The sequence below is a fragment of the Lactuca sativa genome, chromosome 5 (assembly GCF_002870075.4).
Source record: "Lactuca sativa cultivar Salinas chromosome 5, Lsat_Salinas_v11, whole genome shotgun sequence".
NCBI lineage: Eukaryota > Viridiplantae > Streptophyta > Magnoliopsida > Asterales > Asteraceae > Lactuca > Lactuca sativa.
The window spans coordinates 352,870,583-352,882,807 of record NC_056627.2 but is presented as its reverse complement, the minus strand read 5'-3'; positions in this window follow the sequence as shown (position 1 = coordinate 352,882,807).

Here is a 12,225-nt window from a genome sequence, read left to right as displayed (position 1 = left end):
GTTATCTCTCCTAGATTAATCTTTGACTCAAAACTCTCTTAAAAAGGTTCCTACTATGTACCCTTACTCAGCACACACACAGAGCAAATAGTAGATAATATCAATCAATAGCAATCCCCCTAGGCATCATGAATCAGGCAACTCTAGCTCTAAATTCCTAAAATACCTAGCCTATCATCTAGCATGCAACTCAAATATATCATAATATAAACAAATAAGGGTATCTTGGGAAAATCACCGTTCGGGCTCTGGTTGATTGTACATACTGCTTCATCTCGTTTCCTCTTAAAAACTTTTACTCGTTTTGAAAATCATTTCTCTTTAGAAAATTCCTCAAATCCTCAGATTGAGTCCAGACATACCCAAGGGAACATCTAAATCCCTCAAACCAAGGCTCTAATACAAACTTATAACGCTCTAAATTTTCAAATAAAATTTTCATTTTTAAAACCACACAAAACACAGTTTCACATTTCTCAAACCCATATTTATAAGTTGTTCAAAACACAATACAACAAAATGTTTGACAATATCCCAAAATCCTCAAAACATAATCCCAAGCAGGTGTGTACAATCATGTTGATGCCTTCCTGCGATCCTAAGAGGTACCTGAAACACATTTCACGCAACACTGTAAACACGAAGCTTAGTGAGTTTCCAAAATACCACACACAAATAATTAGCCTCTCATGGCTATATCTCGATAAGGACCCTCCGGTCATGTGTCTCAGTAAAGACCCTTTGGTCTCACAACTCGGGTTGGACCGTCCAGTCTGGTATCTCAGTGACGACCCTCCGGTCTCACAACTCAGTTTAGACCGTCCGGTCCTAACACAATAAGGCACAAAATAGTATACATCATAAATCACAAAGACAAAATGCATGATATCACATAACTCAGTATAAGCACATAAGACCCTCCGGTCACACAGTATTACCACTCAGGTAAGTATAGTGAGAAGCATCACCTCGTAAGTAACCAAGTAGGTCTCGTACTCAACGATCAGTCTAGACTCCGCCTACATATCATAATCATCTCTAATTAACAATTTATAACAACTCCAAAGATGTTAAGCTAACCCTTTTACTGCCTCTCGGAAAGGGTGAAAGACCATTTTACCCCTCATGGCGTCCAAAGTCCACAACTTGACCAAACCCTAATAGTGAACAGAAGTCAACGTTCTAGTCAACATTCCATGTTGACCCAACTCGTCGAGTGCATCTATGCGACTCGTTGAGATCCTTCGTTTATTTGAAATATCAGGAAAATCCAACTCAACTCGCCGAGTTGTCTCACCAACTCGCCGAGTTTGTAACGCATCCAAACTATCGGTGGAAAACCCTAACCAACTCGTCGAGTTGGCTCACCAACTCGTCGAGTTCCTTCAATCCATTCTCTCATTCAGACATCTTTAAGCAAGGCTCGGACCCAACACTCTAGATCTAGCCTCCTAAGGCTGAAATAACACATAAAGTTGCAAGCTTTATGTCCATGCATGGCATCTAGGGATAAGTTTGCCAAACCAAAGCTCAACAAAGGGTTTAAGGTATGGAAGTAGTCCAAAACTGGATAAATCTCGAGTCTTTAGACCTAAAGAGCCTAATAATGTCCAGATCTGAAGTCTTAGCTTCAAGGTAAGATCAAAGCCAATAAGGACCCAAGGGAAATGCTAAAAATGGCCATAACTCTCTAATGGAGAGACCTAACAAACAAGTGATCAAGTTAGTGGCTTTTTACCTCCAAATGGCCACTAACACTGAAAGAATACAGGATCCAAGGACTCCTTCTCGTTCCAAGCCTTTTGCTCCTCAAGCTCCTTCAAAGAATGCACCCAAAACACACTCTTAGCCTCTCTATCTCTTTCTCTCTCACATATGATAATAGCTCGATTAGGGTTTCTCTCAGGGTGTTAAGGTGATGAGGGAGGCGGGTAAAGTAGTTAAGGTTTTTTAAATAGGGTACAAACCTTGAGTATTAGGGTTTTCTCGCTTAGCTCCTACTCGTCGAGTTTTCTTGTCAAAATGAATATAAATTAGTTTAATTTTATACCTTGAAGTTGGGATGTTACAATTCTCCCTCACTAGAATCATATTTTTCCCTCGAAGTCATTCTCCGGAAACAGCTCTAGGTACTGCTCACGCATCTCGGACTCCGGCTCCCAAGTCCACTCGGATCCCATCTAATGTTGCCACTGAACCTGAACCAAGGGCACCTCTTTATTCCTCAAGACCTTCATCTTCTTATCCAAAATCGCCACTGGTTTCTCAATGTAGTTCGGGTGATCATCAACCTGAATGTCCTCTAAAGGGACCATTGTCGTCTCGTCGGCTACACACTTCCTCAGTTGGGACACATGGAAGATTTTATGGATATGGCTCAACTCTGCAGGCAACTCTAACCGATAAGCCACCTTACCTACTCGAGCAATCACTCTGAAAGGACCAATGTATTTAGGCCCAGCTTGCCCTGCTTCCTAAATCAGATCACCCCTTTCCATGGGGATACTTTCAAGAGGACAAAGTCGCCGACCTGGAATTCTAGGTCGGCACGTCTCCGGTCTGCGTAACTCTTCTGACGACTCTGGGTCGTCAGTAAACTCTGTCTGGCCTACTAGATTTGCTTTGTTGTCTTGAGCACTATTTCAGTGCTCCCCATCACTCTCTGGCCGACCTTTACCTAACAGATGGGAGTCTAACACCTCATCCCATACAAAAGCTCAAAGAGAGGCATCCCAATACTAGAGTGGTGGTTGTTGTTGTATGGAAACTCAGCCAAGGGCAGGTAGGTGCCCCAACTCCCACCAAAGTCTATAACACATGCGCGTAGCATGTCCTCGAGCGTCTGAATCGTCCGTTCGCTCTGTCCGTCTGTCGGTGGGTGGTATGCGGTGCTAAAATGCAGCTGGGTGCCCAACTCCTCATGAAATTTCTCTGGAACCTGAAAGTAAAACACACATCACGATCTGACACTATCAATGTTAGCACCACATGCCGGGCCACCACCTCTTGCACATAGACCTCAACCAATTTGTCAGCAGAAGAGCTCTCACTTATAGCCAGGAAGTGAGCACTCTTCGTCAATCAATCTACAATCACCCATATCGCATCGACACCTTGCGCAGACCTCAGTAACTTGGTAATAAAATCCATGGAGATATATTCCCACTTCCACAGGGAAATCTCCGAAGGCTGCAACTGGCCGCGAGGATGCTGGTGCTCTGCCTTGACCTGACGACAGGCCAAGCATCTCTCAACTACCCATGCCACATCTCTCTTTATACAGGGCCACCAATTATCCTTTTTCAAGTCCAAATACATCTTGGTGGCCCCATGATGGATCAAGAATCTCGAACTATGGGGCTCCTCCATCCAAATCCATCGAGCTCCACCCGAATATGGCACCCATATTCGTCCACGGAAGGTCATAAGCCCCCGACTATCAGTCTCAAACCCAGAAATATGCCCAATCACCCGCTGTCTCTTACAGTTCTCTAGTCTCATGGCCATCATGTGGGCCTCTCGGATGGTATCTAAGACTAGATTCGTCATTGTCATCCTCATACACACATCTCGGATCAGGGCACTCGCTGCCCTACGACTCAGGGCGTCGGCTACCACATTAGCCTTGTTAGGGTGATACAAAATCTCACAATCACAGTCTTTCACTACATCCAACCACCTCCTATGTCTCATATTTAGTTTGGGTTGATGCATAAGGTACTTCAGGCTCTTATGGTTCGTGTAAATGGTACATAAGACACTATAAAGATAGTGGCGCCAAATCTTGAGGGTGAATACCACCGCCCCCAACTCTAAGTCATGGGTGGGATACCTCGTCTCGTGAGGCTTTAGCTACCTTGAAGCATATTCTATCACATGCCCCCCTATGCATCAACATGGCACCCATCCCATATATGGATGCGTCACAGTAGACTACAAATTCCTCTACTCCCTCTGGAAGAGCTAACACTGGAGCTTCGTACAATCTCTGGCAAAGAGTCTCGAATGATGCATGCTTCTTAGGCCCCCAAGTAAAGATAACACCCTTCCTGGTCAATTTGGTGAGAGGAACGACAATCTTGGAGAAATCTAAAATAAACCTCCAATAATAGCCTGCCAGGCCCAGAAAACTCCTGATCTTGGATGGGGATCTCGGCACCACCCATCGCATAACTGCCTCAGTCTTGGTCGGGTCGACGAAAATCCCATTCTGGTTAACAAGGTACCCTAAAAACTGGACCTCTCGTAACCAGAAATCACACTTGGAGAATCTGGCATAAAACCTCTCCATCCTCAACACTTCAAGAATCTCCCGAAGATGTTCCTCGTGTTGTTCCCTAGACCTCAAGTATAACAAAATGTCATTGACGAACACGATCACCGACCTATCCAACATGCTTCTACATCCATTTCATGAGCTCCATGAACGCTGCTAGTGCATTGGTGATCCCAAAAGGCATCACCACAAACTCGTAATGCCCATAACGAGTCTTAAAGGTCGTCTTATGAATATCCTCCTCGCAGACACCCATATGATGATACCCAAATCTCAAATCAATCTTGGAAAACCAAGACACCCCCTGCAATTGATCAAACAAATCGTCGATCCTCGGTAGTGGATAACGGTTCTTGACCGTCAGATTGTTCAACTCCCAGTAGTCGATGTACATTCGGTGTGAACCATCCTTCTTCTTGACAAAAAGGATCGGCGCTCCCCACGCCGAGCTACTTGGTCTAATGAAACCCTTCCCCAGCAACTCCTGGAGCTGAGAGGATAACTCCTGCATTTCGGGCGGCGCAAGGCGATAAGGTGCCTTGGCAATAGGCACCGCCCCCGGAATCAGATCGATCCGGAACTCCACCTGTCTCTCAGGAGGCACACCCAGAAATTCCTAGGGAAAAACATTCGGGAACTCACATACTACTAGAACATTGGAAATAGAACTCGACTTCTCAGCGGCAACTCGCGTATCCATCACGTACGCTAAAAATCCCATGCATCCCTATTGTAGACACTGCCTCACCCTGGTGGTAGAGCATAAAGTTGATCCCGATCTAGTTCACTCGCTATAAACAGTAAGGACTCCCCCACTAGGGTAGACCTGGCAATGGGTCGGGTTTGGAGCGAATCGACCTTGATCCAAACCCTTTTAACAAATTCCAAAACCCAATCCAAACCCGCTCCATAACCCGCAGGGTTTTGAATAATCAAACCCATACCCTTATCCACCGAATCAGCAGATATCCAAACCTACCCCAATAATCAAACACATTTTACTTAAATCATAAAATCACATTTGTAGTTACTTCTATTTGGTTTTTGACCCTTGATTGCATTGATAGAGAATAACAATTACAAACTTTCTTCCAGTTGATAAATGAATTTATTGATTTATAAATGAATTGGTGTTTACATTATGAAATATAAATGAAATGACATCATGATTCTAGGGAGAAGACTGCAAGTCAAGAAGTTGAGTCCCCGAGTCCTATGTATAAATAGTTTAGTCTTTGGCCTTTTCTCTTTGGACTTTTGATTGGTATTTAAAGTAAAATTTAGGTAGTATAAAATATAAATGTATAATTCTAAAATTTATATGGGGCGGGTTATAAATGGAGCGGATCAGTGATGATCCATACCCGACCCTTTTAATAAAAGGGTTAGCGGGTACGGGTCGTTAATGGGTAAATGGATCAAAAACTATGCTCCAAACCCATATAATTGTTAAGGGTTTGGATCGGATCAGGGTTAAAACCCGCTCCATTTCCAGGCCTACACTAGGGTCTTGTATGGTCACCGTCTGACACTCACAGTCAATCACGGCTCCAAACCGGCTCAACCAATCCATGCCCACAATGACACAGACATCACCCATCGCTATCGGCACCAGATCTATTAGAAACTCAATGCCAAAAATCTCTATAACACATCCTCAGAATATATTAGTGGAAAAAATCATATGCTCAGCGGCTATAGGAACCCTCAGTGGTCGACTCAACGCCTCGCGTATAACACTAATATGACAACTAAAGGATAAAGACACAAAAGATCGACTCGCACCTGAGTCAAAAAACACCAAGGTAGGCACAAAAATCACAAGAAAAGTACCTATATGAAACACATTATAAGCATAATAAAATCTCAAAATAACACGAATAAGGAGATACGTACCAGCAACAACGTCAGGTGTTGTGCGGACCTCCTTCGCAGTTAGCTGGAATGCCCTCCACGAGCTCTCGGAACCTCGGCCTTCCCCAGTCGGCCATCAGTAACGTGAAAAGCAGCAAGAGCAGAAGCATGGGTTGGTCCCTGAGTGAGATGGGGACACTCGGGGTTCCGGTAGCCAGTCTGGTTGCAATGAACACAAACCGAAAATCCCTTGGGGAAGTCCTTAGCCATATGCCCATCCTTGCCACATTTGTAGCAAATCCCTACTCGGAAAGATCCCCCATGGTTGTTGTCGTACTTGCCACAAGTGCGGCCCTTCTGGCCTCCTGCTCTCGTATCAACAGGCTTAGCCCGCTTCGTCGTCAGCTTCAACTACACTGGTCTCTTGTCCCTCCCCTGAGGCTCTCCCTCCTCCCTGGCCTGAATCTCCAGCTCAATCCCTCTCCTCCTGGAATTGGTCTGTAACTTGGCCAATGTCTGATATGATGAGTTCGCCACGAACTCTCGAATATCTCTCCTCAAAATTCTCAAGTACTGGCCCACACGTGCTTACTCAGTAGACACGTGCTCAGGGCAGAACAATGCCCTCTCATGAAACATCCTCGTAATCTCTATCACTGGTTTTGCCTTCTGATTGAGAGAAAGAACTCTTGTGCCAATCATTCCCTCTCCACCTGGGGAACATACTCATCTCTGAATAACTAGGTAAACCTCTCCCAAGTCACCGCAACATGATCTGCAGGAGTAAAATCAATCGTCACGAACTTCCACCAGTCCTTCGCTCCCAAGTGAAGCTGGTTCAGTGCAAACCAAACTCTCAAGTTCTCCGGGCATGAACACGTATATAAACACCCCTAAATGTTGGAGATGTATCTCATGGTAGAAATCGGGTCCTGGGTCTCATCAAACTCTGGTAGCTTTGTGTTGCTGAACTATCGAAACAACAACGAGTCACCCCCTGTGGCCTTGCATCTGCCAAGGCTGTAGTGGCTGCAGCAGCAGCCTCTGTGACAGCAGCATAACGCTTGTTGAAAGTCCCATTCAGCATGGTCTTAATAGACTTGAACATCTCTGGAATGGCCTCTCTGATAGTTGCGGCCACCTCCTCCGCAATGATAATGCGGATCTCCTCGTCACTGGTACCACCACCCCCACGTTTATTGCAGGTAATCACCATAGTCTTTCTGAAACACAAACACAAAAATCATCAGGGACTGGCTCAAGTGCACACTCAATTACCCACCCCTACATGCTCCTTAGAATCCTAAGGTTCTTACTTGGGTCGCAAACAGATCTGGTGCTTTCATTAGTACGGGCCCAATACTACCTTCTACACCAACCCATAGTCGCCCCAAGTCCTCCTCCTAGGATCCCAATTCACAAGTACTTTATCCCTCACGGATATCAAACTACTCTCTCAGTAGATTCCTCAATGCACATCTAGGTGTCTCTCCTCGATAACTCGTTGACTCAAAACTCTCTCAAAAACATTCCTGCTATGTACCCCTACTCAGCACATACATAGAGCAAATAGCAAATAATATTAATCAATAACAATCCCCCTAGGCTAAGGCATCATGAATTAGGAAACTATAGCTCTAAATTCCTAGAATACCTAGCCTATCATCTAGCATGCAACTCTAATATCTCATAAGTATCTCATCTCATAATACATACAAATAAGGGTATCTTGGGAAAATCACCGTTCGAGCTATGGCTGATTGTACACACAACTTCATCTCGTTTCCTCTTAAAAAACTTTTATCATTTTGAAAATCATTTCTCTTTAGAAAATTCCTCAAATCCTCGATTTGAGTCTAGACATACCCGAGGGCACATCTGAATCCCTTAAACCAAGGCTCTGATACCAACTTATAACGCTCTAAATTTTTAAATAAATTTTTCATTTTTAAAACCACACAAAACACAGTTTCACATTTATCAAACCCAAATTTATAAGTTGTTCAAAACACAAGACAACAAAATGTTTGAAAATATCTCAGAATCCTCAAAACATAATCGCAAGCTAGTGTGTACAATCATGCCGACGCCTTCCTGCGATCCTGAGAGTTACCTGAAACACATTTCACACAACACTATAAGCACGAATCTTAGCGAGTTCCCCAAAATACCACACACAAATAATTAGCCTCTCATGGCTACATCTCAATAAGGACCCTCCGGCCATGTGTCTCAGTGAAGAACCTCCGGTCTCAAGACTCGGGTTGGACCCTCCAATCCGGTATCTCAGTGAGGACCCTCTGGTATCACAACTCGGTTTGGACCCTCCAGTCCTAACTCAATAAGGCACAAAATAGTATACAACATAAATCACAAAGACAAAATGCATGATATCACATAACTCAGTATAAGCACATAAGACCCTCCGGTCAATGACTCAATAAGACCCTCCGGTCATACAGTATTACCATTCAGGTAAGTATAGTGAGAAGACTCACCTCGTAAGTAAGCAAGTAAGTCTCGTACTCAACGATCGATCTAGACTCCGCCTACATATCATAATCATCTCTAATTAACAATTTATAACAACAACTCCAAAGATGTTAAGCTAACCCTTTTACTAACTCTCAGAAAGGGTGAAAGACCATTTTACCCCTCCATGGTCTCTAAAGTCCACAACTTGACCAAACCCTAATAGTCAACGGAAGTCAACGCCCAAGTCAGCAATCCATGTTGACCCAACTCGTCGAGTGCATTTATGCGACTCGTTGAGTTCCTTCGTTTCTCTAAAATATCGGGAAAATCCAACTCAACTCGCCGAGTTGTCTCACCAACCCGCCGAGTTTGTAACGCATCCAAACAATCGGGGGAAAATCCTAACCAAGTTGTGGTGAGTCACGTCGTTTGTAAGACGTGACTTAAGGCGGTAAATTTTTATATAATTAATAACTATATATATATATATATATATATATATATATATATATATATATATATATATATATATATATATATATATATATATAAGGAACTCAAAAATGGTACAAACCACAAGAACAATTTTTTACCTTAAGGATGAAAAAATAAATTGTCGGGATTTAATTTTATTTATCATCAAAATCTCGCGAGATGATATGACATTTTAGTAATCAATTAAGAGATTTTGATAATTTTCGGCGAATGTTAATTGTTTGGAGGGTACAAGTGACAAAAGCAAAATGATTAAAAGAAAATGAAAATTCGGCCATGTGGCCTCTCCAGGAGCTGACACGTGCCCCCACACCTCAGCGTGATAAGTGTCCAGCCCTTATTAGCTGGTGGGTTTTTTTTCCACTCGTTTGGTTTTTCGGTCATAACTTTTTTTTTTGAAAAATAAAATTTGAAAAAAACAAAGTTTTGAAATTTAATTCTCTACAAAAATAGCACAATCATGAAAATTTAAAAAAAGAAAATATATTCTTTTATTTTTTTATATTATAAAAAAACCCAGAAAAAAATTCTCCAAAAATTATAAAAAATTAAGGAATGTTTCTACTCACTGTTCTAATGACTTTGTAAAAAGAAATTTTAAAAAATAAGGTGTTTTAGATACCAAATTTGATTTTAATAGATTAAAAGTTTTTAAAAAACTGTTGAACATAATACGATGAAAATAAAGATTATTCAAAAATATTATGATTCAATATATTTATGATCCTTAATTTGTTGTGACCTAAAAATATTTTGATTCAAATATTTAATGATCTTTAATTATTCTATTTTTATGATTCAAAATTAAATTGTTCAAAAAGTATAATGATCTAAATGTTGTGTTGAACTAAACCTTTATTTAATTCAATATATTATGATCCAAAAATGTATGATGCATAATATCGTTATGATTAAATATACTATTATTCAAAATTTTATGATCTAAAAATAATATGAAAGAAAAAGTATGAACGGAAATTATTATTATCCTTAATATTTTTCTTATTAAAATTTTATAATTGTTAAACATTAAAACTCAAACGATATTTAGTTTAAAAAAAAAAGCAAAAAATAATCAAAAAATAAAAACAAAAAAACCCTACTATCTTCAAATATGTAGTAAAGATATTAAAAAAACAAAAAAATAAGAAAAAATACAAAAAAAAGGAAAAGAAAAATAATAACTTAAAAAACAAAAATAAAAAACAAAAAAAATTAAAATCTTTAAAACCGAGCATATATATATTTAAAAATTTTGATTTTTTTCACGAAAATTAAAAAAATTAAAAAAAACGAAAATAAAACAAAATAAATGAAAAAGAAAGAAAAATTCATTTAAATGACGTATAGTCTCTCGAGTTCGTATTACGTTCCATGTGCGTGCGTCGTCTGTAAACGCGTCACAACCAAATAAATGAGTTTGACGTTTGTGCATTGGCGAAATGATTGGTAGAAAATAGTAATTACGGTTCCTATCAATTTTTGAGTTTCTACCAGATCTTGACCATATATATATATATATATATATATATATATATATATATATATATATATATATATATATATATATATATATATATTAAAACGATATTTTATTAAAATTTGGCGTTAAATACAAACTTTTGAATTACGAGAGTCAATTTTTTTGAACCGAAGTGTAAATTGTACCAAACTTAAATTTTGGCTTGTGAGAAAAATAAATAAATTACTATTTTAATGAAAAAAGGTGGGCACCGAATTAAAATATTAAATTGGAAACAAACAATAAGATTTTGTATCGACGGTGGTCAAATGTCCTTCTGGTCCGCGTAGTCCCCGGTTAGCTGTATGCCCCATGGACTCCGTGATTGCGCCCACAATCCACCCTTTTGGCTTTTTCACCACCAATTTAGACCCCTTTCTATGGGTAAAAAAGTAAATCAATTTAATAATATGAAGTTTTAAATATTTTTTAGATTTTTTACACATAAAGTATACACCAAAATTACTTATCAATATTAAAGAAAACAACCCATTATCAAAAAGTAAAAGGCTTAATTATTTTCTTCAATTCTAGATGATTATATTGTTTTTAAGAGAAAATCATATAGGAAGTAGAATAAAAAAAAGGAAAAGAATTTAACATCTAATATATATATATATATATATATATATATATATATATATATATATATATATATATATATATATATATATATATATATATATAATCAAACATGGGATTTCTGTTCAAATCTTATTATAGAAAATATGTCCTTTTTATGGGGTGTTTAACCCGTCCAAGGAATCGTGTAAGTCAACAAAATTTATAATACTCGTTTTTAGGACTAAATATCATGATGTTTTTTATGATAAGATCTTATTACAAAAGACTTCTACTTTTGTACGAAGTTTTGTTGTTCCAATGGACAATGTATGTCGATAAAGTTTAGTGTTGTGATATTTGATTTTAGGGCTACATGTATCTTAATGTTTTTATATTCTTTTTTTTTTAGAGTTTAAGCACTATGTTGTGTTTAATTAAAAAAAAAATTAAAAATAAGTTAATAAAAAATGAGTTCTAATATATCTATAATTGACTTTAATATATATATATATATATATATATATATATATATATATATATATATATATATATATATATATATATATATATATATATATATATATATATATATATAGGAGGGTTCAATTGAAAAAAAAAAGGTTGAGAATGGGGGAATTATTCTCAGCCAATCATTTATTTTTGCTGCAAAAGCCTCCAACGTATCGGCGAAAATGAGAAAGAAATGCACATGTGTTTTCCAACAAAACATGTTTCCTTAAACTATGTTAAGTATTACCTTAATATATACAAAAACATAGTTTTTTTATTTTTTATTTTTATTTTTAAGAAGCTATTTTTATCGAAAAATGATTTTAAATATACCAAAATTCATGATTATTTATACTCTATAAATAGACATCCATATTAATATAGTTTTAAGATAAAATAATTTTTTTATATATATTTTCAGCTATCGTTATTCATAAGTGAATAAAAATGAACCAGGTTTTTACTACAGTACATTCGTTATTCACTTATGAATAAAAACTATGATTAATTTTTTTTTTACAATTTAAGT